Source organism: Emys orbicularis, chromosome 15 (assembly GCF_028017835.1).
Source record: "Emys orbicularis isolate rEmyOrb1 chromosome 15, rEmyOrb1.hap1, whole genome shotgun sequence".
NCBI classification, from domain to species: domain Eukaryota; kingdom Metazoa; phylum Chordata; order Testudines; family Emydidae; genus Emys; species Emys orbicularis.
The window spans coordinates 12,906,412-12,932,271 of record NC_088697.1 but is presented as its reverse complement, the minus strand read 5'-3'; the positions used below and the strand labels follow the sequence as shown (position 1 = coordinate 12,932,271).

General features: G+C 51.2%; 4 non-coding genes and 1 pseudogene across 4 annotated transcripts; 3 read left to right on the top strand and 2 right to left on the bottom strand.

The window, feature by feature from the left end:
* LOC135889203 (uncharacterized) overlaps window positions 1-25,860 on the bottom strand; it is a 407,029-nt pseudogene that overhangs the window by 225,658 nt on the left and 155,511 nt on the right.
* On the top strand, window positions 7,246-7,327 carry TRNAS-CGA (transfer RNA serine (anticodon CGA)). The gene has a single exon. It is a non-coding gene; the product is annotated as a tRNA-Ser (tRNA).
* Window positions 8,489-8,561, top strand: TRNAF-GAA (transfer RNA phenylalanine (anticodon GAA)). The gene has a single exon. It is a non-coding gene; the product is annotated as a tRNA-Phe (tRNA).
* On the top strand, window positions 12,747-12,840 carry TRNAI-UAU (transfer RNA isoleucine (anticodon UAU)). The gene is made up of 2 exons: window positions 12,747-12,784; window positions 12,805-12,840. It is a non-coding gene; the product is annotated as a tRNA-Ile (tRNA).
* TRNAS-CGA (transfer RNA serine (anticodon CGA)) lies at window positions 19,407-19,488 on the bottom strand. The gene has a single exon. It is a non-coding gene; the product is annotated as a tRNA-Ser (tRNA).

Genomic DNA, 25,860 nt, shown 5'->3' with positions numbered 1-25,860 from the left:
AAGGGATCAACCAAAGCCTGGAATTGTATTAGTAAATTATGCCCAGAAGAGGCTTGAATTGAATGAGACAACACTCCTCTTCTGGGCAGAGTGGACGATCGGTCTGACCCACTGCAGAGAGGGTGGGCAACTCAGTCAGCCCTGGGAACAGCAGGGGAAACTGAGGCAGGACTCGCCTGTTGTGTCATGGTTGGCCATGTGGGGGTGAGCTGTGTGACAGAGGGTAAGAGGTTTATCACTGGTTCATTCATTCAATGAGGGACGTGACATTTCCTGGCTAGAGGGGACCTGGCTGCAGCCAGGAGCATGTTCTGATGGGGAATAGAAGAGGAAGATGCTACGATAAAAAGAAATTGTTTGTCTAGGGAAACGCACCCCAATGTGGATGTAGCATCACACACACACACACACACACACACACACACACACACACACACACACACACACACACACACACACACACAGAGGCTTGCTTGTCTTTTACTTTTCACTAGGCTTGGCAGGATTCAGTTTTTATAATTTGGACGAGTCATAGTGGGGTATTTTTAAGCAGTTTTTTTAGATTTGTATCCATGGAGATGCTCACAGGTGTGTGAAATTGAGGGGAGGGGGCCCGACAAGAATCATGTCATGACAGCAGATGCTGATTCCGAGTTAAAGCGATGGAAACAAACGCCCCCTTGCGCTAGCGCCGCTAACATCCACGCTGTGTTTTGTACACTGTACAGTGGGACTCCAGCAGCAAGTTCTCAAGCAGCGTTTTCCTCACTTGGCCCCTCTGTAAACGTTGATTGTTATCAATGGAATTGGAAATATTTTGTCCCCAGTTCACACGGGGATGGTGAAATCGGACATTCACTGATGAAAATCCAAACCTGCTTCTCAGAGGGGCTTGAACGCCCCTGACCCACAGACCCCCCCCCCCCCCCCCCGCTTAGAGCCACAGCTCAGCCCCTAGCGCCTGGCACCCGGCACTGCAGCAGCGACAGGTCCTACTTTGCTAAAAAAGGCCATCTGATGTAGCTAATTCAAGCAGAGAGCAGTCTCACATAGCTACGGTGTGAGAAACTGCTATCTGTAGGAATTAGCTTCATCCGATTGCAGTGTTACAGGTAGCACATCCCTACAGTTTGCAATTTCTTACACATATGTGTGTGTGAAAATGCTATCTGTAGGACCGCTCTATCTTGCTTTTAGTAAGGCTTTTGATACTGTCTCCCATGACCTTCTCATAAACAAACTATGGAAATGCAACCTAGATGGAGCTAAAATAAGATGGGTGCAAAACTAGTTGGAAAACAGTTCCGACAGTAGTTATCAGCGCTTCACAGGCTGAAAGGGCAGAACGAGTGGGGTTCTCCAGGGATCAGTTCTGGATAAGTTTCTATTCCAAATCTTAATCAATGATGGAGATAATGGCATACAGAGTGCAATTATCAAGCCTGTGAATGATAAGCTGCACGCACACAAAATGGGAAATGACTGCCTAGGAAGGAGTACTGTGGAAAGACATCTGGACCACAAGCTGAATACGAGTACTCTGGAAAGGGATCTATGCAAAAAACCAGAACGTCACTCTGGGATATCCGCTCTACTCTGCGCTGATTAGGCCTCAACTGGAGTATTGTGTCCAGTTCTGGGCGCCGCATTTCAGGAAAGGTGGACAAATTGGAGAGAGTCCAGAGAAGAGAGAAAAAAAAAGTAAGGTCTAGAAAACATGACCTGTGAGGGAAGTAGCATCTTTTTACAAAAGCTGCTTCTTACAATCTCTACGTATCAATAACGGCTCCAGAGAGACATTTCTACACGGAGCGATTTCACACACACTATAGTGCAAGAAGCTGCTCCCTGTCGGCATTGGCTACACCGGGGAGCAGGTTACTACAGTAGCAGTTTCTTCCATTCCATTGCGTGTCGGTAACTGCTGCCAGTAGCACATCCCTACGCGGAGCAGTTTAATACCCTGCACCGGCCCCAACAGCGGCTCCCGGGGGGGGCGGGACCAGTTCGGGACCCACGGGCTGTAGCCCCCCCGCCTTGTGCCAGGCTGCCACGTGACTCCCAGGCTTCCCCCTCCTGGCCCCGCCCCGCGCACCCCGATCTGGGCTCCCAGCTCCCCCGGGGCTCTGGCTTCAAACCCGCCCCGATCCCTTTGCTCTGCCCCGCCCCCCCCAGCTCCCACATGCCCCGCCCCCTGGAACCGCCTCTTGCCTCCCCAGTGCCCCAGCCCTGGAACGCTTACACCAGTGCTTCTATATCGTGATGCCAACTTTTCCCAACCTAGCGCTAAAAATGTCCCAAATCTGGTGAAAAATTCCCAGATAAAGTTTTTTATTTCAAAATCTCAAAGGAACATAATATGTGTGTTTTTAATAACTATATCATATATATTATACCCAAATTATTCTTATTCGTTTGAGATATTTCACATTTATTATAATTTGTATACGTATAGACATGTTTTCAATTTTAAACTTATGTTACTTATACAGTCAATAAAATATTTCACACATGAGGAATAGGATTGAAATGATAGAAAATCTATTTTACACAAATTTCACTATTTTAAAAACAAAAGTATTAATAAGTACAGCATGTGCCCTGCAGTGTACTGTACATCAAAGTTACTTTGAAAAAATAAAAAGTAAACATATGATTATAAAATAAGATAAAAAAGCAAACAAAGAACAAAGAACACGCTTTTATATAATTTTCCTTATTATTATAATCTCCGAGTTTTATCCATTTTCTGACTCATGGTCTGAGTCGTCACTAGGAACATCATTACCATCATTAATATTTTTACTAGTTTTATCACTGTCATTTTTACTGTACATATTTTTACAATGTAAATACAAGTGCTTAATAGTAATTACAAAATTAGAACATTTCTCGTGCTTTGCTTTCAAAGCTGACCTTATAACTACACTAGAACGGAGTGTTTTGGTTGTCATACCGTTTCTTTTTTTGGTTTTTATGTCAGTTACCATGGAAAAAATTATTTCACATGCTGCATTTGAATGCTGTAATGTGAAAACCTTTTTAGCCAGTTCAGATATATTTGCAAACATGAATTGACCTGAATAATCTAAATTCATTAACTTTCAAATTTTCTACAAGTTCCTCAGTCTCAGTTTGCGCCAAAACATTGCTGATTCTAGCAGTACATTTATCTTTCTTTAATGTTACAGCCTCAGCAATTTTGGAATCAGGGAAACATTTTTTAACTACTTCAGTCAAGTGTTCTACAGATTGAATACTGACATTGTGTTCAGCAAAGTAACAGGCCATTCTAATCTCTGCATTTTTAACTTGCTCTTCACATTTTTGTGCTTTTTTAATTTCACAATCTTGTTTATTAAACATATCATCAATTTTCTTTGTATTAGATACTGTCTCAACCCTTTGTTTATGTTTTTTACCATTAGCGTGCTTATCTAACTCACTAGTACCTGCCTGGATTTTTACATCACAACATTTGCAATAAGCTAAAAACTGATTGTTTTCTACTTTCTGCAACCAGTCTTTGTATTTACCTTCTTGAAGCCACGAGTCTTGAAAGGCTTTTTTGAAAGTAGATGGCTTCTCTTTTGGTGGAAGTTCACCCCAAGTCTTCAATACTCTGTCGGGGGTGCTATCCCGTTGTTTTCGTTTCGACGTGGACGGATCTTTGTCTACTCCTGCAGTCCTCTTCCTCTTCTCACCAGCCTTACCGGTCTCTTTATTCATTTTTTACGTTAGATAAAAAATGGAAAGAGATCTCTGAAATAATGGAATGCGATAATTAGTATAATGTATATTTCAATTTATATTTAAATCAAAGAAGGGAACACAGTAGGCGAAGATATTTAATATTTACCTGGAGGAAGGTGCTGTTACAAATTTATGAACAGCCGAACGCTCTGGTCCACATTCTCTGTGCAACTGCAAGCACGAAATACAAAATTTTAGAGATTTAATGACAGATAAAGAAACTAATCATAATCAGTAAGTATTGCAATATATTTAATTATTGGAAGGAACCTTACCTAGAAGATAAATTTGATAACCATCTCCTCATTACCCGCCAGCCAGCTGTTGCTGAGGTTGGTTTGTTGTGAGTGCATGTGTGCACTTGTCACTTCACGTGTGCCGCCATGATATAGTACATTGAAGCACCACCAATAGGAGAGCAGCACAGCCTGATTATGAAAATCACGTGACAAATATTCACCAATCGAAGAACGCATTTTGAGGGAAATTTAAAAGAAGCGCAAATATTTTACTTTTTATGAAAACTTCCCAGGATTTTTGAGATTTGGAAAGTCTTTTACTTTTTATGAAATTTTCTCAGGATTATTTAGGTTTTGAATGAAAATTCCCAATTTCCCAAGTTGAAATATTTTACTCAAAAATTCCCAGATTTTGGGAAATTTCCCAGGATATAGAAGCACTGTCTCTAGCCTGGGAAGGGGGCGGGGCCTCTGAGGGGAGGAGGCGAGGCTGACACTTCACTGAGGAGCTACAGGGGGTGGGGCCACAGAGAGTGGCAGGGACTCATGGCGACAGGGGGGGCGCAGCTGCCACAATCTTGTCTACTCCACCTCAGCCCCCCCCCCCCACTGGGAAGAGGCTGGTGCTGTCCCTGCGGGCCACAGCTTGTCACTTCTCTCTGGGAAACACTTTTTGTGTATTACCCCGATTGGCCACAGGGTGTCACTGCTGCTTCAGGGCGGATGCACTCTGTGCCTTACCCCAACTGGCCACAGGGTGTCACTGCTGCTCCAGGGCGGATGCACTCTGTGCCTTACTCCGACTGGTCACACGGTGTCACTGCTGCTCCAGGGCGGATGCGCTCTGTGCCTTACCCCGACTGGCCACCAGGTGTCACTGCTGCTCCAGGGCAGATGCGCTCTGTGCCTTACCCTGACTGGCCACCGGTGTCACTGCTGCTCCAGGGCAGATGCGCTCTGTGCCTTACCCTGACTGGCCACAGGGAGTCACTGCTGCTCCAGGGCGGATGCACTCTGTGCCTTACCCCGACTAGCCACTGGGTGTCACTGCTGCTCCAGGGCAGATGCGCTCTGTACCTTACCCCGACTGGCCACTGGGTGTCACTGCTGCTCCAAGGCGGATGCGCTCTGTGCCCAGAATACCCCCCCCCCCGTTTCTTCCAGTACCGCATCCCTACCCTGGCCCCCAGTAGGAAAAATTCCAGTAATAAATAATTGGTTGAAACTTAATTCTGTGTATTTGTTAATTGGTGGGACAGGTCCTCTGGCCACCAGGACTTATGACTACAGGTAACAGTACATGCGTATCCTTGAAGTGTTTTCAGCGTCAGGGCAAGAACATAAGAATGGCCAGACTGAGTCAGACCAAAGGTCCATCCAGCCCAGTGTCCTGTCTGCCAACAGTGGCCAATGGCAGGTGCCCCAGAGGAAATGAACCTAACAGGCAATGATGAAGTGATCTCTCTCCTGCCGTCCATCTCCACCCTCTGACAAACAGAGGCTAGGGACACCATTCCTTACCCATCCCGGCTAATAGCCATTAATGGACTTAACCTCCATGAATTTATATAGTTCTCTTTTAAACCCTGTTATAGTCCTAGCCTTCACAGCCTCCTCAGGCAAGGAGTTCCACAGGTTGAATGTGCGCTGTGTGAAGAAGAACTTCCTTTTATTTGTTTTAAACAGGCTGACCATTATTTTCATTTGGTGGCCCCTAGTTTTTATATTATGGGAACAAGTAAATAACTTTTCCTTATTAACGTTCTCCACAACACTCATGATTTTATATACCTCTATCATATCCCTCCTTAGTCTCTTCTTTTCCAAGCTGAAAACTCCTAACCTCTTTAATGTCTCCTCGTATGGGCCCCGTTCCAAACCCCTAATAGTTTTAGTTGCCCTTCTCTGAACCTTTTCTAATGCCAGTATATCTTTTTTGAGATGAAGAGACCACATCTGTACGCAGTATTCAAGATGTGGGCATCCCATGGATTTATATAAGAGCAATAAGATATTCTCCGTCTTATTCTCTACCCTTTTTGAATGATTCCTAACATCCTGTTTGCTTTTTTGACTGCCGCTGCACACTGTGTGGACGTCTTCAGAGAACTATCCACGATGACTCCAAGACTCCAAGAGTGATGGCAACAATGAGGAGGGAGGCGTCTTCGAGCCGGCGTGTCTCGTCCGTTTCTCCCTTGTCACTTGGGCGGAGGCGGGAAGGGAGCGAAATGTGCCCGGCTGAAGCTTTTGCCCTTGGCCTTGAGAATTAAGCCCGAGCCCCCAGCATGGCTAGGTCGGGGTTGTTCTGGGCTCTGTGCGGGGAGGGTTCAGCAGGGAGAAGGGGCAGACTAGGGGATTTTGTCTCTGATATATAAGGGCTTTGTCAGCAGGAAGCTGTAGGTCACATGCTGGGGGTGACAGTGGGGATTGAGCTGGGGCAGCAGCAGCAGGGGAGCATGTGGAGGGGGCGGTGGGTTCACATGGTAAAAATGAACCTGCCAAGCCTCTCCCTCTGCTGGAGCAAAAGCCTCATTTATCTCCTCAACTCCCCACCATGAAAATCTCCACTCCCCCCCCGCGCCGAGAGACCCCCCCCCCCCCCACTCCCATGGAGATTTGTAATTGTTCTAGCTCTTCCTTGGCCTTGTCCAAACAGTTTCCCCAGAAAAATTATCCAGGACATTTAAAATGAGAAAAACAAAACGAACCAAATGAAAACCAGAGAACCCCCCACCCCACACAGTTTGGGTCTGAATTTTTCTACTGAAATTTGGAGACAATAAAACTCATCCCTCTGTTGGCCGGAAACCAAAGCTAGACCTCCCCCGCTGTGTCTGTGACTTCTGCTACTGGACCACCAATGCGCTAACTCCTCTTGGGAGACATTTTGCTGCACAATACTGATGCTATTCCAGCTATTGACTCCAGGAAACATTTTCCTTAGCCTGGTTCCATGTGTCACTGGTTTCTCTAGCAAAGGCCAGTCCCTGGCCCTGTGGTCCAAACATCCTCATTCACATCAAGCTTCCAGTTCAGAATCATTTCCCATTCCCGCTCTGTGGGAGGGGAGACTTTTCAAAGTGCTCTCTGTGCGACTGCACATGGCTAAATAAAGAGAACAAACCCCAGATCCCCCCTGTGCTTTGGGAGCCAGGTTTGCTGTGTGAATTCTGGATTTCAGATGATTTCAAGCCTGGGCATTGTGATTATTTACCAGTTTCTCTGGCATTGGGGCATTATTGTGCTCACAGCTGTGATGGCTGAGTGGTTAAGGTGTTGGAGTCGAAATCCAATAGGGTTCCCCTGCGCAGGTTTGAATCCTGCTCACAGCGAGGCCTGTGTTTTAGCCAGTCTCTAACCTGGGCAATTCCTCTGTACAACCCCCTGAAACTCTGCCAGTGATCAGCTGTTCAGTGGTGTGCAGGAGGCACTGGCAGAGGAGTGGGGGAGGGAGAGGAATGGGGCAGGAAGGGGCAGGGCCTGAAGAGACAGGACAGAGGTGGGAGCTTGGGGGAAGGGATGAGTGGGGGCAGGGCCTGGGGTGGAAAGGTGGGGATCTGTCCTGGGCCCTGCACCCCTCTAGGGATGGCCCTGAGGGGAAGCACTGACTATTACAGTGACAATAAAATGGACCAGCATTGTGGGGGAGACTGCAGGAGATCAGCACTCACCAGGTCTCTTCTCTCCACCACGGTGAGCCAGACACTGCTCTCTCCTGGCTCTCATTCTAGCAGCTGGATGCCAAGGAGCGATTTCCCCAAAGGAAGTGCATTGAGTGCCCCTGTGGTGCTGGGGGAGCTAGCGCTGCTGCTGGCTGTGGGGGCTGGCAGGGGGGTTGATGTCTGCACAGACCCTCCGCTGCCAAGCCGGAGGGGGCAGACTGGCTCAGTGAAGGCAGGGGGTTCACAGAGCAATACAGACACCAGGGGCAGCATCCGCCCATGCAGCCAGGCAATGAGCATTTCCCACAGCCTGGAGCAGACGGGGAGGCGGCAGCTGCTGTTCCAGCTCCTCGGGGACAGGCCCTGTCAGCCAACAGACACTTCTCACTCACCACAGCTAAGGGCGTCGGGTTCCTCTGGTGGGGGTGTGGAGCAGCGGTTCATTTTCCTGTTCGCACTCCTCTGCGGTGTGAAAATCGGGGAGGGGAGGCAGAAGCCCCACTTCCCTCCCTAAATGACGTCCAGTGGGGGAAGCCACGACAACAGGGTGGGGCGGCAAGTGGTGGTCAGACTCTGGCCACCAGGGTCTAGTTTAGATCAGGGTCCAGCTCAACTTCTTCCCCGCGCCACTGGCCCCCAGTCCCGTTCCACCACCAGGTCAACCCGGGAGCTAAGGCAGGAAGGGGGTGAGGAAGCAAGTCAAGCTGAGCAAGGCAGGCAAAAGCGAGTCTTGTCTTCCTGTGCCGCTCCCAATGACGTCTTTTTTGTGTGCCACAGCTGCAAAAACAGCCGGGACAGAGAAGCAGCAGGCCAAAAAGGCCCCATGCAGCTGCTGAAGTAGCTCAGTTGGGAGAGTGTTAGACTGAAGCTCTAAAGGTCCCTGGTTTAATCCCAGGCTTCAGCAGCCCTTTCTTTCCTCTCTGTGCAGGGGTGGCTTGTTTTCTGGGAGCGCAGCCGCACCTTTAGCTGAGGCAAGTCCCTGATTTTGAGCTCCCCAGCAGGACAACAGAGCATCGGCTATTGCTCATAGTTGGCCCACCTGACCTTTAACAACGAGGGGCCGGAGCGCTCTTTCCCACAGGAGTTATTGCTCAAGCCAATATGGCGGGAAGAGAGTGAGGGAGTGTAGCCCTCGGAGAGGTGCCAGAGGACGCAGGGACTGGGGACGAAAGCTCCTCTGCACAGCTGAGCGAGTGCAGTACTGGGGAAGGGGCATCTGTGAAAGTGTCCAGGTGGAACATGTCAGGGATTCGGGGGCCCAGGGGGAGGCGCTTGATGTTCAGTGCCTTGGAGCAGCTGGACTTGGACATGGTGGGGGTTCAGGAAATGCACATTAATGACTTTAGGGCAGATCGATGGGCACAGGGCGATTGGAGGAAGGACCCGTCTTTTTGGACCTCCAGGCCAGGGAAGAACGATGGGGTTGGACTTTTGTTCTTCACATTCGTGGTGCGAGTACAGAGGTGGTGGAGCTTCGACCAGGGAGGACATTAATGGTGGACTTTGTGCTCCGTGGCACTGGTTACCACTATATTAGTGTTTATGGTCCCCAGTTAAGGCATGAAAGGAAAGATCAATGGAAGGAACTGGCTCCCTTCCTCTGGAGCGCACGGTGTTTGGTATTGTGGGGGGGATTTTAATTGTGTCAGCCGGCCTGAGGACCACTGGTCCCGTTTTCCAACCATCAGAGGAAACGTTTTTACAATGAGCACTACCTGGCACAGGTCTGTAGCGAGGTCGGCTTACAGGACGTGTTTCTCCGTAGTGGAACCAGTGGAGGGCGGGCGGTAGCCTCCTATTCCTCTGACCCGAGCTCACACCAGCTGCAGATGGGGTACACCTTTCTGCGGGGATGGGCCAGGAGTCGCATTGACCGGATATACGTGAAGGAGAGCACGTCGACAGCCCAGTGCAGGATGGTGCCAATGGACTCTTCGGATCACGCAGCTCTCACCGTGTGCTCAATGTGGGCAATTCCCTGACCCACGGCAGAGGATATTGGAAGCTGAACATCCAGAGCTTGCAAGATAAAGGGGTAGGGGGGCAAGGCCTGGTGCTGTTGGCAGAACGGGAAAGCATCAGAGGGTTCTATGGCAACCAGGGAGTTGGTGGGAGTCGGGAGGGAGGAGTTGGTGGCTTTGTTCCGGCGGTCGGGCAAACACCACAACATTAAAGAAACCAACGGTGCCAAATCCTGCAGCGTCGCCTGTGGGATTTCCACAAGAGCATCCAGACAGGGGAGCCAGTCAGAGTGTGACTGTACGACCGGATCAAGCGACAGCTGGCCGAGTTCCGGGAGATGAGGCTGCAGCTGGCCGATTTCAGCGGGACCACAGAGTGAAGGGAGGAACCGCCTCCCCTGACATTTTTGCACCCTGCAGGGAACAGAGACAAAGCAGGGGGATGCGGGGACTCAGGGCAGGACCCGCGGATCTGGTAGAGCAGGACTATAGTCGCTGGAGGAGGAGAGAGAGTCCTGCGAGAGGAAGCTGCCGGTGGGAAGCACTAAGTGCAGAGTGCAAATCAGCCAGCTGAGAGTCACAGGGGTCCAAAAAAGGAAACAGCAGCAGGTCCCATGGTGTAATGGGCAGCACTCAGGACTTTGAATCTGAGATCAAATCTCAGTGGGACCTCCTAGAGCTATGTTGGTTTGCTGCAAAGCCCTGGAGCTCAATGTGCTTGGTTTCCCTGTCTCTGGATGCCCCAGAGTGAGGTTTTTTTCCCTCCTGCTGGGTGACTGACCCACTGGAGATAGGTGTTTGGTCCAGCTGGTTCAATGGGCTGACCACTATAGGTTGGGGTCCTAGAACTTAACAGTCTGGCTAGAGATTCCTGCAGGTTGACCTGATGGTTGTGTTTCTCGCTGCTTCACCTGATACCCACAAGTTTGGTCCTTGTTCCTGCAGCTGCCACCCTCTTCCTCTTGCCCACATGGCATTTGAAGAAAGCAGTGTCAGGGCCAGGCTTCATAGTCAGGGCTAGGCAGGAGGGGGAAGAGTCCCAGGCTGGAGCCCAGCACACTTTTCCTCCTCTGGGCACCTAGAGCAGAGGCGGCTGGTGCTGACAGCTGCAAGAGAAGACTTAATAGCCACAGAGCACTGAGGGAGGTGTGACGATGCGGTTCTGGCGGGACCCAACTAAGAGTGCCAGTTCAGGACAAATCGCTTAAAACAGGGCAGTTACAGCCCTAGGCTGGGGGTTTTCCACCTCTAAGACAAACCAAACCAGCCAGACAAAGAGGACTTTGGTCTCACCCCACTGGCTAACCACAAGTCACACAAGCAATTCCCTTAGACACTCCAGTTTCCCAGTATCACCACCAGTGCCACTCGTTATGGGGACAAATGGTTATGAAAACCAATACCCCATTAAAATAAAAAAGGTTCTCCTGATCCCAAAGGGCCAAGCCCCAGACCCAGGTCAATATACAAATCAGATCTTACCCACAAATCACGCTGTTGCCAATCCTTTAGAATCTAAAATCTAAAGGTTTATTCATAAAAGGAAAAAGATAGGGATGGGAGTTAGAATTGGTTAAATGGAATCAATTACATACAGTAATGGCAAAGTTCTTGGTTCAGGCTTGCAGCAGCGATAGAATAAACTGCAGGTTCCAATCAAGTCTCTGGAGTACATCCCCCGCTGGGATGGGTCCTCAGTCCTTTGTTCAGAGCTTCAGTTTGTAGCAAAGTTCTCCAGAGGTGTGAAGCAGGATTGAAGACCAAATGGAGACGAGGCATTAGCCTTATATAGTCTTTTCCAGGTGTAAGAACACCCCTTTGTTCTTACTGTGGAAATTTACAGCAAAATGGAGTCTGGAGTCACATGGGCCAGTCCCTGCATACTTTGCTGAGTCTCAAGGCATATTTGCCTTTTCTCAATGAGTTCATTGTATAGCTGATGGTTCTTAATGGGCCATCAAGCAGGCTAGGCAGAGCTAACACCAGCTTGTCTGGGATGTCACCCAGAAGCATAGCATAAGTTTGCAACACAGACAGTATAGAGCCAATATTCATAACTTCAACTATAACACTGATACACACATATAGACAGCATAATTATAACCAGTAATCCATAACCTTGTCTTAGACACCCCATTTGACCCCCTTTATACAAGATTTGGGTGCCACTACAGGACCTTGGTTGCAACAATGATCTATATGGTCCCAGATTATATCAATAACGTCACAGGCACATTATGCTGGGCAGTGGCCTTTTGCCTCAGGCTCTTAAATCCAGACACCAAAAGCTCGTTGGATGTGCCCCTCCCTTCACTGCACCTCACTCCCAGCTGCTGTCCTGGGTCAATGAAAACCCAGAGTTCCAGCTGCGGAGTTCACCTCTCACCTCCTGGGGGGAAAGCCCCTTTCTCCCTCCACTGTCTGGCCACATTGCCGGCCACTTGCCGTTCCACCCTGTCACTGCGCTGCTGGCCACCCTCTCTCCTCTGGGATGTCTTGCAGTCCCACTAGGAGCAGCGAAGGCTGCTTAAAAGTAGCGGCCACCAGAGCCCGAACAGTGGCCCCATCCCTTCCACTCGAAGCCACGCCCCTGCACCACCCCTTCTCCCCAAGGCCCCGCTCCTACGCTGCCTCTTCCCCCCAAGACCCCACCTCCCGCTCACTGCTCTCCACCCCCCTCCACCCCTCACTCACCCTTACGGTCATTACAAAGTGGTAAGGCAGAGCCCTCCTGGGGTGTTGTTCCCCCCTGTTCAAGCACCCCTGGGTCCCTGCACTTCACACAGCTCTCACTGATTTCAGCTGTTAGTGAGGGAGCCTCACTGCTAGCACAGACTCAGCAGTTTCTTGCATGAGAGACACTGTCCCAAAGCAGGACTAATGCTTAGAGCTGGTTATCACTGATTTCAGAACTGTTGGCAGCAAGACTCTACATTGAGTCTTAATCAGCTCTGTTATTACACAGCGAAGAACAAAAGGGTGAAATGGTGCCTGGAAGCCTTAAGAAGAATCCACCCCACCAAGTACCAACACGTGTCGCTACCCGCTGTCAACTCCACTGAGAATGTTTTGGGGTCACTCCTTGCCTTTATCAACCTAGGGGCCTGGGACAACAGCAGTTAACAGGTGCTCCAGAGGCACAATTGGTTAGCGTGCAGTACTTATAGGGCAGTGCTGAGAGGAGCTATGCTGAGGTTGTGAGTTCAAGTCTCACCTGGAGCACTGGTTTCCATTAACCAAGTAGTGTCACCCACTCGTTTGGCCATGTAGAATATAGAATTCCAGCCCAGGGGACACTGAGGAGGGGAGGAGTCAAGAATGCCCCTTTCAATTATTGCCTCCTCTCCAGAGTGCAGGTGAGAATCTACAATCCTTTCTCCCCCACCAGCCCCTGTGCCAGGATCCTAGAGTCCTGCCCATCCTTTGACCCCCTGAGCCTGGGGCGGGAGAGGAGCAAGGTAGCCATTGTTAGAGGGCTTTCCCTGCCCACTTCCCTGGTTCTTGTCACGCAGACAGCAAGCAGCAAAAGACCAGAAGTCCGAAGCACAGGCAATGTGATGTTTACTGGGGTAAGTTTCCAAGCAAGCAGATTCCGAAACCCTTCACACAAGTCGGGCTTATCTCTATACGCCGATAGAGTCTGTTCCACATTGTTCCCTTCCCAGTTCTGACACCGAAGAGCGTTTACCCCATGTCCCTACAGCAGTGGCGTAGCCAGGTTCTAAGAGCAGGAGGAGCAAACATTAAAAAGGCGCCCCCCTTGGCTCCTCCTCTGGCCACGCCCCCTTGGCTCCTCCTCTGGCCACGCCCCCTTGGCTCCTCCTCCAGCCGCTCTGCGCCCCCCGCTTGGCTGGCTCCTCTGGCCGTGCCGCCCCTATGCCCCGCACCCCCCATGGCTCCTCCGGCCGTGCCGTGCCGCCCCTGCAGCCCCCCCCCCATGGCTCCTCCAGCCGCGCTGCGGGCTGCCATGTGTGAGGCAGCGGGGGATTCCGGCAGCCCCAAGCCCCTGCAGGGAACCACTGCAGCGGGCGGAGCAGCGCCAGGGCCAGCCACAAGCTTCCCCCCTCCTCCCCCGCCCCACCACGGTCACCGGCGCACAGCTCCCAGCCACATCGCCGCCCCGTGCTGGGGGCTCTCCTTCGTCTCCCGGGGCACCACCGCTAGGCTCTCCTCGGGCGCTGCAGCCGGGAGCCGGGCACCATAGCCAGGCTCCCCACCCACCGGCTCGACTCCCGGGCGCTGAGACGGCCCCAGGGACTGAGAGGCTTCTCCCTCCCGCCAGCAGCAGTGGAGGCACCGGATACCACCCCGGGGCCCTGCTGCCTGAGCTGGGGAGGGGCCCGAGCACTAGGGCGCAGCGCCCCCACCTCACCAAGGCTCAGGGCGCACAGCACGCAAGCGGCTTCCTGCACTGAAAGTGCCTCCGAGCCCCCCTCACTCCTCCGGCCGTGCCGCCGCCCCCCCCCCCCATGGCTCCTCTGGCTGTTCTGCCCCCCCTTGCCTGCAGGAGCCCAGCGCCTGCCCGGCAGGCCAAGCTTCAGAGCGAAGCATGGGCCCCGCCCCCTGGCACCATGGTAACCCCTAGGCGCCTCTTTTGGAAAATGTGCTGAGGGGAAGCAGCTGCTTTCCCTGCACCCCACTAGCTACACTACTGCCCTACAGAGAATTCTTTCCTGGGTTCTGGCTGGTGAGTCTTGCCCACATGCTCAGGGTTTAGCTGATTGCCATATTTGGGGTCAGGAAGGAATTTTCCTCCAGGGCAGAATGGCAGAGGCCCTGGAGTTTTTTCACCTTCCTCTGCAGCGTGGGGCACGGGTCACTTGCTGGAGGATTCTCTGCACCTTGAAGTCTTTAAACAACGAGTTGAGGACTTCAATAGCTCAGACAGGTCAGGGATTTGTTACAGCAGTGGGTTCGTGAGAGTCTGTGGCCTGCGTCATGCAGGTCAGACTAGACGATCATAATGGTCCCTTCTGACCTTAAAGTCCATGAGTCTATGAGTCTATGAGCTCTGACACCGCAGAGTGTTTACCCCACGTCCCCCTTCCCAGCTCTGACACCGCAGAGCCTTGCCTGTGGCCCTGTTCCCCATTCCCTGTTCCCGTTCCCCCCATTAGCAAGCATGATTCCAATTTCCCCTTCCACTTCCTGTTTGACCCCAGTTTATACAGTAATATTCTCAGATATACCTTAACCAATCATTTTACTGAAATTTAACGAACCAATCCTAACATATTGTAACATAATTCTCTAACCAATTATATCCCACTCCCCCAATTAACTTACACTTAGCAAAATTAATTCTACAGCAGACAGAAACAATTAGAAAACCAGACAGACTGATGATAGAAAAGTGGGGGCCATGAAGATAAAACACAGAAATGAGGGTTTCACAACCACAGCCATTGAGAGGGGATTTCTTGCCAGACCGGATGCTCTCTTAAGATCTGTTTCTTTATCTGGTGGTGATGGACACTACCAGGACAGGATCGTCTTCCTGACAGCCCAACAGCACCTTATTTCAGTGTGACTGGTTTGGGAGGTGAGGATGTGACCGTTCCCTTCCCAGCTTATGGCTGCCCCTGCTGCTTAGCCAAAGGCCTTAGCCTGAGAACAAGGCCTCAGACTCTCCTAGTGAGACAAGGCCCAGACACAGGCAGACTGTGATTTTGATTCTTTGTTTTATACGCCTGTCACTAGCTAAGTGATAAAAATACACCTAAGATCTTCAAGTCTAGGCCTGTACAGGCAGCCTGAATATCTCTATTCTAACAGCCCTTAGTACCTGGGGCAGGATTATCCATGTAGCTCACTGAGTGGTTGGTGGGCTGAGCTTCCCCCCGGCTGGAGCTTTTCAGGGATGAGATTTTGATGAATTGCAACAAGAAGAAAATCTCTCCTGTTCCTGTTTGTCACCTTTTGCCCTTCTTGTGCCCCCCTCAGCCTCTGTTCTCCCTGATAGGGGAGATGCAGAGCCAAGCCCCAGTCTTCCTGAGTCATAGAGTCTCTATCCACCTCGGAAATATTGCCACTGGAGAGTATGGCTCCCACCTCTTCCATAGAGGGACTGCAACAGCAGCTACCCAGTTGGGTCTGGGGGCATCAGAGATCCAGGCTATAGGGTGCAGGTGATATAGGGCCTATAAGTCCCCTGCCTGAGGGGAGGCCAATGCATGTGCTGGGCCATAAGCGCCACAGGTTTTAAACCTGTCTGCTTCCTTCCCCATGGCTCTTATTTAGATTATATTGAAGCACACCTGTGGCTGGGGATATGGATTTGTGGGCACAGCATTGTGCAGTGGGCTTCCAGGACAGCCTGTAATTCAGCCAGGGGTTTGCAACTGGGCCTTGGGCTGGAGGTGATTTTCTCTCCACACAGCAGATGGGGGATGCGCTGGGACCAGCTCCTGGTGCTTTTTTGTGAGCTGGTTCCCCGTGAGGACACACCAGACATCACTGCTATCTGCCTAGGGGAGAACCGCCTGGGAATGTGCTCCAGGCCCAGCTGATTTGGAAGTTGAACAGGATAGTGGACAACACAGCAATGTGGGGCTACGTCCCTGAGAAAACAAAGGGAGGGGGGGTAAGAGCAGGGACGAGAACTAGAGATGGGGGAGGAGAAAGGGTCTCGAGGGAGGGAGCAGCTGGAGAGAACCAAGGAGTGCAGTGGATAAGTCTGCCATGTGAATACTAGTGGTCACAGGTGCTCTAGAGAAAATTCAGAGCCAGCTGGTCCTGTGGTGTAATGGTCAGCCCTCCGGACTCTGACTCTCACAATCCCAGTTCAGAGCTTGGTAAGATCTGCTGGAGCTGTGTCGTATTGCTACGAAACCCTGGAGGTCCTGCCGCTCAGCATCCCAATTGCACAAGGGTCTCTCTTTTCCCTCCTGCTTGGCTACTCATGCCCGCTCAGGGGAGATCTCTGTTCCAGATGGCCCCATGCTATTGAATTTGAGAGTCAGGCTAGAGATGCCTTCCAGCCTTTGGGTTGCCTTATAGCTGCATTCCTGGCTGCCTCAGCTGATGATCACAGGCTCTTCGGCACCCCAGCCCCTAACCCAGGGCAGGTGGAGGGTTTGGAGCCCCCCATAGTGGCTTGGGCTCCCTAGGTGGCTTTTACCATGGCCTGGCTTCAGCTTCTGTCCTGGATAGGGGCAGAGCCTCCAGGGGAAGAGGAGAGGTGGGGCCTTGGAGACGGGCAGGGCCTCATGGCTACCCCACTTCTACTGAGGTTAAGGTGCTTTTGCTCAGGAGCAGAGGCTGCATCATTGTTTAAATCTAAACCAGCCCCAGATGAGGAGGGAGACATTCCCCAGGGATCTCAGTCCTAACCTGCCTCCTGTCCTGCTGCCAATGCAGCTCAGGCCAAGCCTGCAGCCCCCACCTGTTGCTGCTGCAGGGTGTGAAGCCCTTTCACTCGTGTTGCCGAGTGTCCCTAGCTCTGCGGCCTTTCTCTCTCCTCGTGCTGAGGGACCTTCCACTCCATTCCCAGCCCACGTCCTAATGATCCAGGGGGTCTCCTCCCAGAAAAGGATCATTCGGGGCTGGATCCCTCTTTGCCTTTTCTCTGTGTCTAGCACAGTTCGAGGTGCCCATGGGTGGGGTGTCTGATCCCAATGACCTATGTGGAGCTGCCATTCAGCTTCCTCATTTGGTCTCAGCTTTCACTGAATCCAACATTTTTTCAATCCATCATCACCATCCTCCCAAGCACATTTCAATTGCCTCCACCTCCCTTAACCAGGCCGTGTACCTGTAGTGTGTGCTGTCTTCATAGGTCCTCTCTCCATCCTTCTCACCCTCTCATGTCTTTTCTGTCTTATTAACTCTCCTGTGTCTCTGCTCTCTAAGCACAGACTGACTTTGCATTTCTGGCTGTTCAGAGAAGGGAGGGCCATGCCTATGTGTGGCCAGCAGACAGCCACAAAGACCCCCGGCCAGCCTGCTCCCTGCCATGCCAAACACCCATTGAAGGCCACCCGCAGACCTGCATGTGGAGCGGCTGTTGATGCTCTGTGGCCAACATCAGAAGATGCTAGGAAAGCAGGGCCAGCCCCTCTGGTGGGGCCTCTGACCGTTCCCACTCACGGTGCTCACTTTTGCAGTGGGACAGGAGATTTTATTCCATGAGGCTTTTCCCCAGCTGGCGAGAAGCAGAGAAACACCCAGGCTCCAAGGCTGCTATTTAGCAAGTCCCCTCAAGCACAGGGACAGGCGCACACTTGGAAGAGGAAAACTGCTCCACACGCTAGCCCGGGCAGCCGCCCATTTTCTTTGGCAAGTCAGGAATGGCAAAGGCTAGACTGGAAGCACCTGGGGCTCATGCCCCAGCCTTTGTGATGCCCAACCCCCAGCTCCTTCCCAGGGCTGTAGCTGAAGCCAGAGCGTTGGCCCGAGCGGCTAAGAAGAGGTTCCAGCCCTGAAGGGAGCAGGACTTTCAGCACAAAGGGAAACCTGTACAAATCCAACCACAAAAGGACTTGAACCCACAATCACCTGATCCAAAATCAGACACCGTATCCATTAGACCGTCATGGGCAAAAATTTTCTCCAAGCATTTCTTTAGAAAAGGCGGGCACTGTTTCTCGGGTCAGTTACCGAGGGGGGCCGAGACTCTCTGGGCACAAGAAGTCAAGTTCCCAGCGAGATGTGAGACTTAATTCTCTGGAGCCAGGTGCAGGACTTTGGCAGGAGGGTTAGGCACGGGGGATTGGGGTGCAGCGGACGGACCGGCTGTCTAGGTGCGGAGATTTAGTCGCACTGAGGTGCAGGAGGGAGGAGGAGGAGGACTCCAGCTGATAGGCAGTGGCTGTGGAGAAAAAGAGGAGGGGTTGCTGGGATTTTTCCCCCCTTGCTTATATCTGCCTGCTTGCTCTTGTGGTGGAAGGGGTAGATGCTTCCACCACCCCTGACTAGCTCAGTTGGTCGAGCATCAGGGTTGAGAATTGAAGCCCTTGTTGGGACACTGAGGTTTTAAGTTGTCTCATGTGCCAGGAGCCAAATGATTCCTGGTGGTGTCCAGAGCCACGTGTGGGACAGGGAGGCTGAGACTTGTGGCACCTGCTCTGCGGCAGGGATCCTGGTAGCTCAGACTCAGGGCTGGAACAGGCCCCTGATTTATGGGGCAGCTGCAGGGTTTCCAACACTCAGATGTCTCAGATAATTTCTCTCTCCCAAAGCCTGAGGCTTGCGGCCCCAGGGAAGGTTTCTGCACTCAGAGGCGCCAGCTTTGACAGTTCCCGGGGGGTGCTCAATCCCTGCTCCACTTCAGGCCCTGCCCCCACTCCACCCCTTCCCCCAAGTCCCCACCCCTCTCCCCCCCCTGCACCTTCCTGCCCCATTCCATTCCTCCCTCCCCAGCGCCTCCTGGCAGGCGGGAGGCACTGAAGGGGAAGAGGAGGAGCTTGTCAACAAGGTGTGTAGTGGGCAGGTGGGTGAGGGGGAGTTGGCTGCCAGTGGGTGCTGGACACCTATTTTTTTTTCAGTTGGTGCTGCAGCCCCGTAGCACCCGTGGAGTCACTGACTCGCCTCCTTTCACACTCTAGAGAGAGGAGCAGCAGCCAGGGTTATGGCTGATCTATGGGGCATGGGGCGCTAGGTGAGTGGCAGAGGCTTCAGCTGCTGGGAGTTTGCCTAACACCTCAGGGACACAGTGTGAGCTGGTGTCCCAGGGATCTCTATGAAAGGAGCAGAACAGGATTTACTTGGGGTGGGGAGAGAATTGAGAGTGTCTCAGGGGGTTGTAGAGAGGTATTGCCAGGGTTAGAGATGGGCTAAAATACAGACCTCGCTGTGAGCAGGATTTGAACCTATGTAGGGGAACCCTATTGGATTTCGACACCAACACCTTAACCACTCAGCCATCACAGCTGTGAGCACAATAATGCCCCAATGCCAGAGAAACTGGTAAATAATCACAATGCCCAGGCTTGAAATAATCTGAAATACAGAATTCACACAGCAAACCTGGCTCCCAAAGCACAGGGGGGATTTGGGGTTTGTTATCTTTGCTTAGCCATGTGCAGTTGCACTGAGAGCGCTTTGAAAAGTCTCCCCTCCCACAGAGCGAGAATGGGAAATGATTCTTAACTGGAAGCTTGATGTGAATGAGGATGTCTGGACCACAGGGCCAGGGACTGGCCTTTGCTAGAGAAACCAGTGACACACGGAACCAGGCTAAGGAAAATGTTTCCTGGAGTCAGTAACTGGAATAGCCGCAGTATTGTGCAGCAAAATGTCTCCCAAGAGGAGTTAGCGCATTGGTGGTTCGGTAGCAGAAGTCACAGATACAGCGGGGGAGGTCTAGCTGTGGTTTCTTGCCAACAGAGGGATGAGTTTTATTGTCTCCAAATTTCAGTAGAAAAATTCAGACCCAAACTGTGTGGGGTGGGGGTTTCTCTGGTTTTCATTTGGTTTGTTTTGTTTTTCTCATTTGAAATGTCCCTGATAATTTGTCTGGGGAAATAGTTTGGACAAGGCCAAGGAAGAGTTAGAACAATTACAAATCTCCATGGGAGTGAGGGGGTCTCTCAGCGCGGGGGAGAGGTGGAGATTTTCATGGAGGGGAGTTGAGGAGATAAATGAGGTTTTTGCTGCAGCAGAGGGAGAGGCTTGGCAGGTTCATTTTTACCAAGTGATTCCCCCCCCCCCACCCCCCACACACACACATTGCTCCCCTGCTGCTGGTGCTCCAGCTCAAAACTCAGTCACCCCCAGCATGTGACCTACAGCTTCCTGCTTATATATATCAGAGACTTTATCTATCAGAGACAAACTCCCCTAGTCTGCCCCTTCTCCCAGCTGAGTCCTCCCCCCACAAAGCCCAGGACAACCCCGACATAGCTGGATCTCGTGGCAGATGACCGAGGACGCGCATTGCTGACACAACATAAGAACATAAGAACGGCCGTACCGGGTCAGACCAAAGGTCCATCTAGCCCAGTATCCTATCTACCGACAGTGGTCAATGCCAGGTGCCCCAGAGGGAGTGGACCAACAGGCAATGATCAAGTGATCTCTCTCCTGCCATCCTTCTCCATCCTCTGACAAACAGAGGCTAGGGACACCATTCCTTACGCATCCTGGCTAATAGCCAGTAATGGACTTAACCACCATGAATTTATCCAGTTCTCTTTTAAACCCTGTTATAGTCCTAGCCTTCACAACCTCCTCAGGTAAGGAGTTCCACAAGTTGACTGTGTGCTGCATGAAGAAGAACTTCCTTGTATTTGTTTTAAACCTGCTGCTTATTCATTTCATTTGGTGACCCCTAGTTCTTGTATTATGGGAATAAGTAAATAACTTTTCCTTATCCACTTTCTCCACATCACTCATGATTTTATATACCTCTATCATATCCCCCCTTAGTCTCCTCTTTTCCAAGCTGAAGAGTCCTAGCCTCTTTAATCTCTCCTCATATGGGACCCATTCCAAACCCCTAATCATTTTAGTTGCCCTTTTCTGAACCTTTTCTAGTGCCAGTATATCTTTTTTTAGATGAGGAGACCACATCTGTATGCAATATTCGAGATGTGGGCGTACCATCGATTTATATAAGGGCAATAATATATTCTCAGTCTTATTCTCTATCCCCTTTTTAATGATCCCTAACATACTGTTTGCTTTTTTGACCGCCTCTGCACACTGCACGGATATCTTCAGAGAACTATCCACGATGACTCCAAGATCTTTTTCCTGACTTGTAGCTAAATTAGCCCCCATCATATTGTATGTATAGTTGGGGTTATTTTTTCCAATGTGCATTACTTTACATTTATCCACATTACATTTCATTTGCCATTTTGTTGCCCAATCACTTAGTTTTATGAGATCTTTTTGAAGTTCATCACAGTCTGCTTTGGTCTTAACTATTTTGAGCAGTTTAGTATCATCTGCAAACTTTGCCACCTCACTGTTTACCCCTTTCTCCAGATCATTTATAAATAAGTTGAATAGGATTGGTCCGAGGACTGACCCTTGGGGAACACCACTAGTTACCCCTCTTCATTCTGAGAATTTACCATTAATTCCTACCCTTTGTTCCCGGTCTTTTAACCAGTTCTCAATCCATGAAAGGACCTTCCCTTTTATCCCATGACAACTTACTTTACTTAAGAGCCTTTGGTGAGGGACCTTGTCAAAGGCTTTCTGAAATCTAAGTACACTATGTCCACTGGATCCCCCTTGTCCACATGTTTGTTGACCCCTTCAAAGAACTCTAATAGATTAGTAAGACACGATTTCCCTTTACAGAAACCATGTTGACTATTGCTCAACAGTTTATGTTTTTCTATGTGTCTGACAATTTTATTCTTAACTATTGTTTCAACTAATTTGCCCGGTACCGACGTTAGACTTACCGGTCTGTAATTGCCGGGATCACCCCTAGAGCCCTTTTTAAATATTGGCGTTACATTAGCTAACTTCCAGTCATTGGGTACCGAAGCCGATTTAAAGGACAGGTTACAAACCTTAGTTAATAGTTCCGCAACTTCACATTTGAGTTCTTTCAGAACTCTTGTGTGAATGCTATCTGGTCCCGGTGACTTGTTAATGTTAAATTTATCAATTAATTCCAAAACCTCCTCTAGTGACACTTCAATCTGTGACAGTTCCTCAGATTTGTCACCTACAAAAGCCGGCTCAAGTTTGGGAATCTCCCTAACATCCTCAGCCGTGAAGACTGAAGCAAAGAATCCATTTAGTTTCTCTGCAATGGCTTTATCATCTTTAAGTGCTCCTTTTGTATCTCGATCATCAAGGGGCCCCACTGGTTGTTTAGCACAAGGAGCCAAGTGTGCAGGCACCCAAGCGGTGTAATAACTGTGTACGTTCGGTTGACATAATTCTGTAGTACAGACATTGCCTTAGTATTTCACTCTGTGCACTGAGATGTGAGTGTAAAACAGCCACCCACAAATGCAGCCATTGAAATCCCCCAATTTACTATCTCTGCCCTTCCCAGAAAGTCATAAAGTTCAGTTCATTCTGGCTAGAAGAGGGGACATTCAAGTCACACTAATGTTTACAATTGATTAAATAATGTTTAGAGTTTAATTAATAGAATCGAAAAACAAATAGTGATTCCTCGACACAACACTACAAAGTGAAATAGGAACAGAGACAAACCTTGTCAGTAAAGCCTTTTTTCCCCAAAGATCCTCAAAATATTATTAATTCCCACCCCACCTCCATAAGACGTCTGTGCAGGTTAAGTGCCCTGTGTCCATCTTCCCATTAGAATTGCCCTGGTTGGACATTCCCAGACCTGGACATTGGTGAAATACAGAATCTGAACAGCAAACCCAGCTCCCTGCACCAAGAATGATGTGGGGGTTTCTACCTGTCACTTACTCCTTTATCATACCACAGAGAAAGCTTTTTTCAAAAGCCAAACCATCCTCCCACCATCCCCAGTCAGCCAATGAACTAGGGAGACGGTTACAGACAGCAGAGACCTTAGAAACAGTTAAGTTACAACAAGCCCACCACACAAAGTGGCCGAGTAGTTTAAAACAATAGCCTGCTAATCTTTGTCATCCTTGTGGGCAGGAGCTGTGGATCCCCCCTAAAACTGTGGGGGCCACAGGCACCCAAACTATGGTCTCACCCCCTGTGCTGTCCCCTGAGCCCCCCACCCCACCCCACCTCACAAAGCTCTTGGCCTGACTCATGCCTTGTCAGGGAAGTGCGGCCATGCTGCCCAAGCCCGAGTCACGTCCGCAGCCTGGCCCGCCCCGGCTGACGGAGCGCAGAGCCACACGAGTCAATGGCAGGTCGAGTCGGGGCTGCGTAACCCGCCCTCCTGGGGCTCCGGGGCTGAGGTGGCTGGGGCTACGCAGCCCACTCTGGGGCTGGGCACGATGGAGCTCGGGCACTAGCCTGGAGCGGGAGCTGGGTACTGCAGTTTGGGGGGAGGCTCTAGGCTCCAGTGGGGTTTGCAGAAGGGGCGGGGCCTCGGGTGGAAGGGGCGGGGCAGGGGGTTAGTCTCCCCCAGCTGGCGGTTTGCGCCCCGCCCATGGTGTTGCAATGAAAGAGGCTGCCCAGTCTGCACTTGTAGCGAGGTTCCCCCACTACGTGGCCGCGCAGAGGCTGCAGGAGACAGGCAGGTGGCAGCAGGGGAAGGGGCGACACAGGAGCTCTCAGCAGCAGGGTGAAGGACAATGCCGTGGAGCGGCAGCAACGCAGAGTGAACAGGGCAAACCGAGAGCCAGTTGAGGGAGTGGCGGCAGCAGAAGCTGAGGTATCGCTCGATGCCTTCCCCTTCCTCCCCCACCTCTGGGGCTTTGCTGCCCAAGGGGAGTGGGGGTCGGTGGAAGGAGAGCGGAGGGGTCTGTTAAAGGAACATTGGATTGGACTGTCACACCGCAAGGTGAGAAACTGAGGCGAAGGACACTGCCCAGCATACTCTGGGGTGGGGGTTTTGCTTATGATCGTAGATTTGAATTTATGATCGCAGATTTGAGTTAACTGCGATTAATCGACAGCCCTAATTTTTACTATTTTAATTAAACCCATAACTTTATTTATTCAAACCTAAAACTTAGTGTCACTTAATTTTTCTCTCTCCTAGCAAGAATGAACTGAATTTTGTGACTTTCTGGAAAATGCAGAGAGATTAAATGGGGGGAATTCAGTCTCTGTGTTTGTGAATTGATGTTTTCCTCTCACAGTTCATTGCACTGAAATACTAAGAGAGATCTAAGGGCTGATGTACTCTGGACACTTAACTGGTGTAGCGACGTCTCTCCGGGTATGAAAAGCCACCCTCCTAACCAATGTAGTTCAGCTGACCTAAGCCCTGGCGTAGATAGTGCTGGGTGAATGGAAGAATTCTTCTGTCAATCTGACTACTGCAGCGATGGGAAAACCCCTCCAATCACTGTAGCAACTGCCTACTCCAAAGTGCTACAGCCGTGTTTTAAGTGTAGACAGCCTAAGGGCAGGTCTACACTACCGGGCTAAGTCGACCTAAGTTATGCAACTCCAGCTATGTGGAATTGACTTGTTGGTTGCTGAGAAGAGAGTCAGGCCAGTTCTCTGGGCACCAGAACTTCCAGCATCTTCCCAGCCCAACCCAGGCTGCTGCCCTGCCCCAGCCTCTGCCCCACTGGGGCCCTGCATTGTGAATCTAGAGCAGCATTTCTCAAATTCAGCCACCAGGGGATTTACCTGCAGCCAGGACAGACTCCTGGGCAGAGATGCAGGTGGGGGGAAAGCAGCAGCCCCTCCCTGCAGCGTCCAGCTGTTGCTCCTGGATGCACTGCCTGGGTGTTTGCTGGTGCTAGCAGCAGGGGATCGGTGTCATGTACCGCCCAGCCTCCTGGGGGCTCCAGGCAGCACATCTGCAGGCATGTGGGGCTGGGGTGTGTTCTTGACGGGGTAGGAACCTTCAACTCCGCAGGCAGCTGGTGAGTTCCCAGCTCACCTACCAGGGGGCTAAGAGGCTCTGGGGGAAGACTTTGGGCTTCAGCTTGCCAGGGCTCCAGGAGTGGGCTTGGGGTTTCAGTGCCCCTCCCACCTTTGCGTCAGCCCCGGGGCTCTGGGCTTTAGCTTACCCACCTCCATCCCTCCCCAGCTCCAGCCACAGGGCTTCAGCAGCGGGCTCTGGGCTTCAGCCCATGGGCTCTGGCTTCAGGCTACAACCCCCGGGGCGGTGGGGCTCCAGCTTGGGAAAATTCTCAGAGTGGCCACCAGCAAGAGTTGGTGGCCGCACTCTGACTCCACCAAAACAATTGTGATGAGAACCCCTGCTCCAGAGCACGAAGGGGCAGCAGCTGAGGCCAGCGGACAGCCTGGGCTGGGCAGATGCTAGGAGCAGAGCACCAGAGGCTGTACTGGCTCCCGCCTCAGCACCAGACAATCAATTCCCCCCATCCCTGCGACAGCAGCCTGCAGCTAAGGGCAGTGCCCATGGGGGGTTTCTCGTCTTGCTGCCGCTGGGGTGAGCAGGGACCGGGGGGTGTTTCTAGCAGAGACGTTGGAACTGAATTGGGGAACCAGCTTTTATAACAGGCAGCCCAAGAATGGCATCAGATGAGCAGACTATTGCTTTAACTACTAGGCCACCTTGCCTGATGAATGGCCTCTTATTTCATTGCTTCTGAGGTCTCTGCTTCCTGCAACCTTTTCCCCAAGTTCATTGGCTGGCTGGGCACGGAGGGTCTGTACTATTGACAAAGACTAAGTGACAGGGACAAAACACTCAAATCCCGCCTGGTGCCGGGAGCCAGGTTTGCTCTT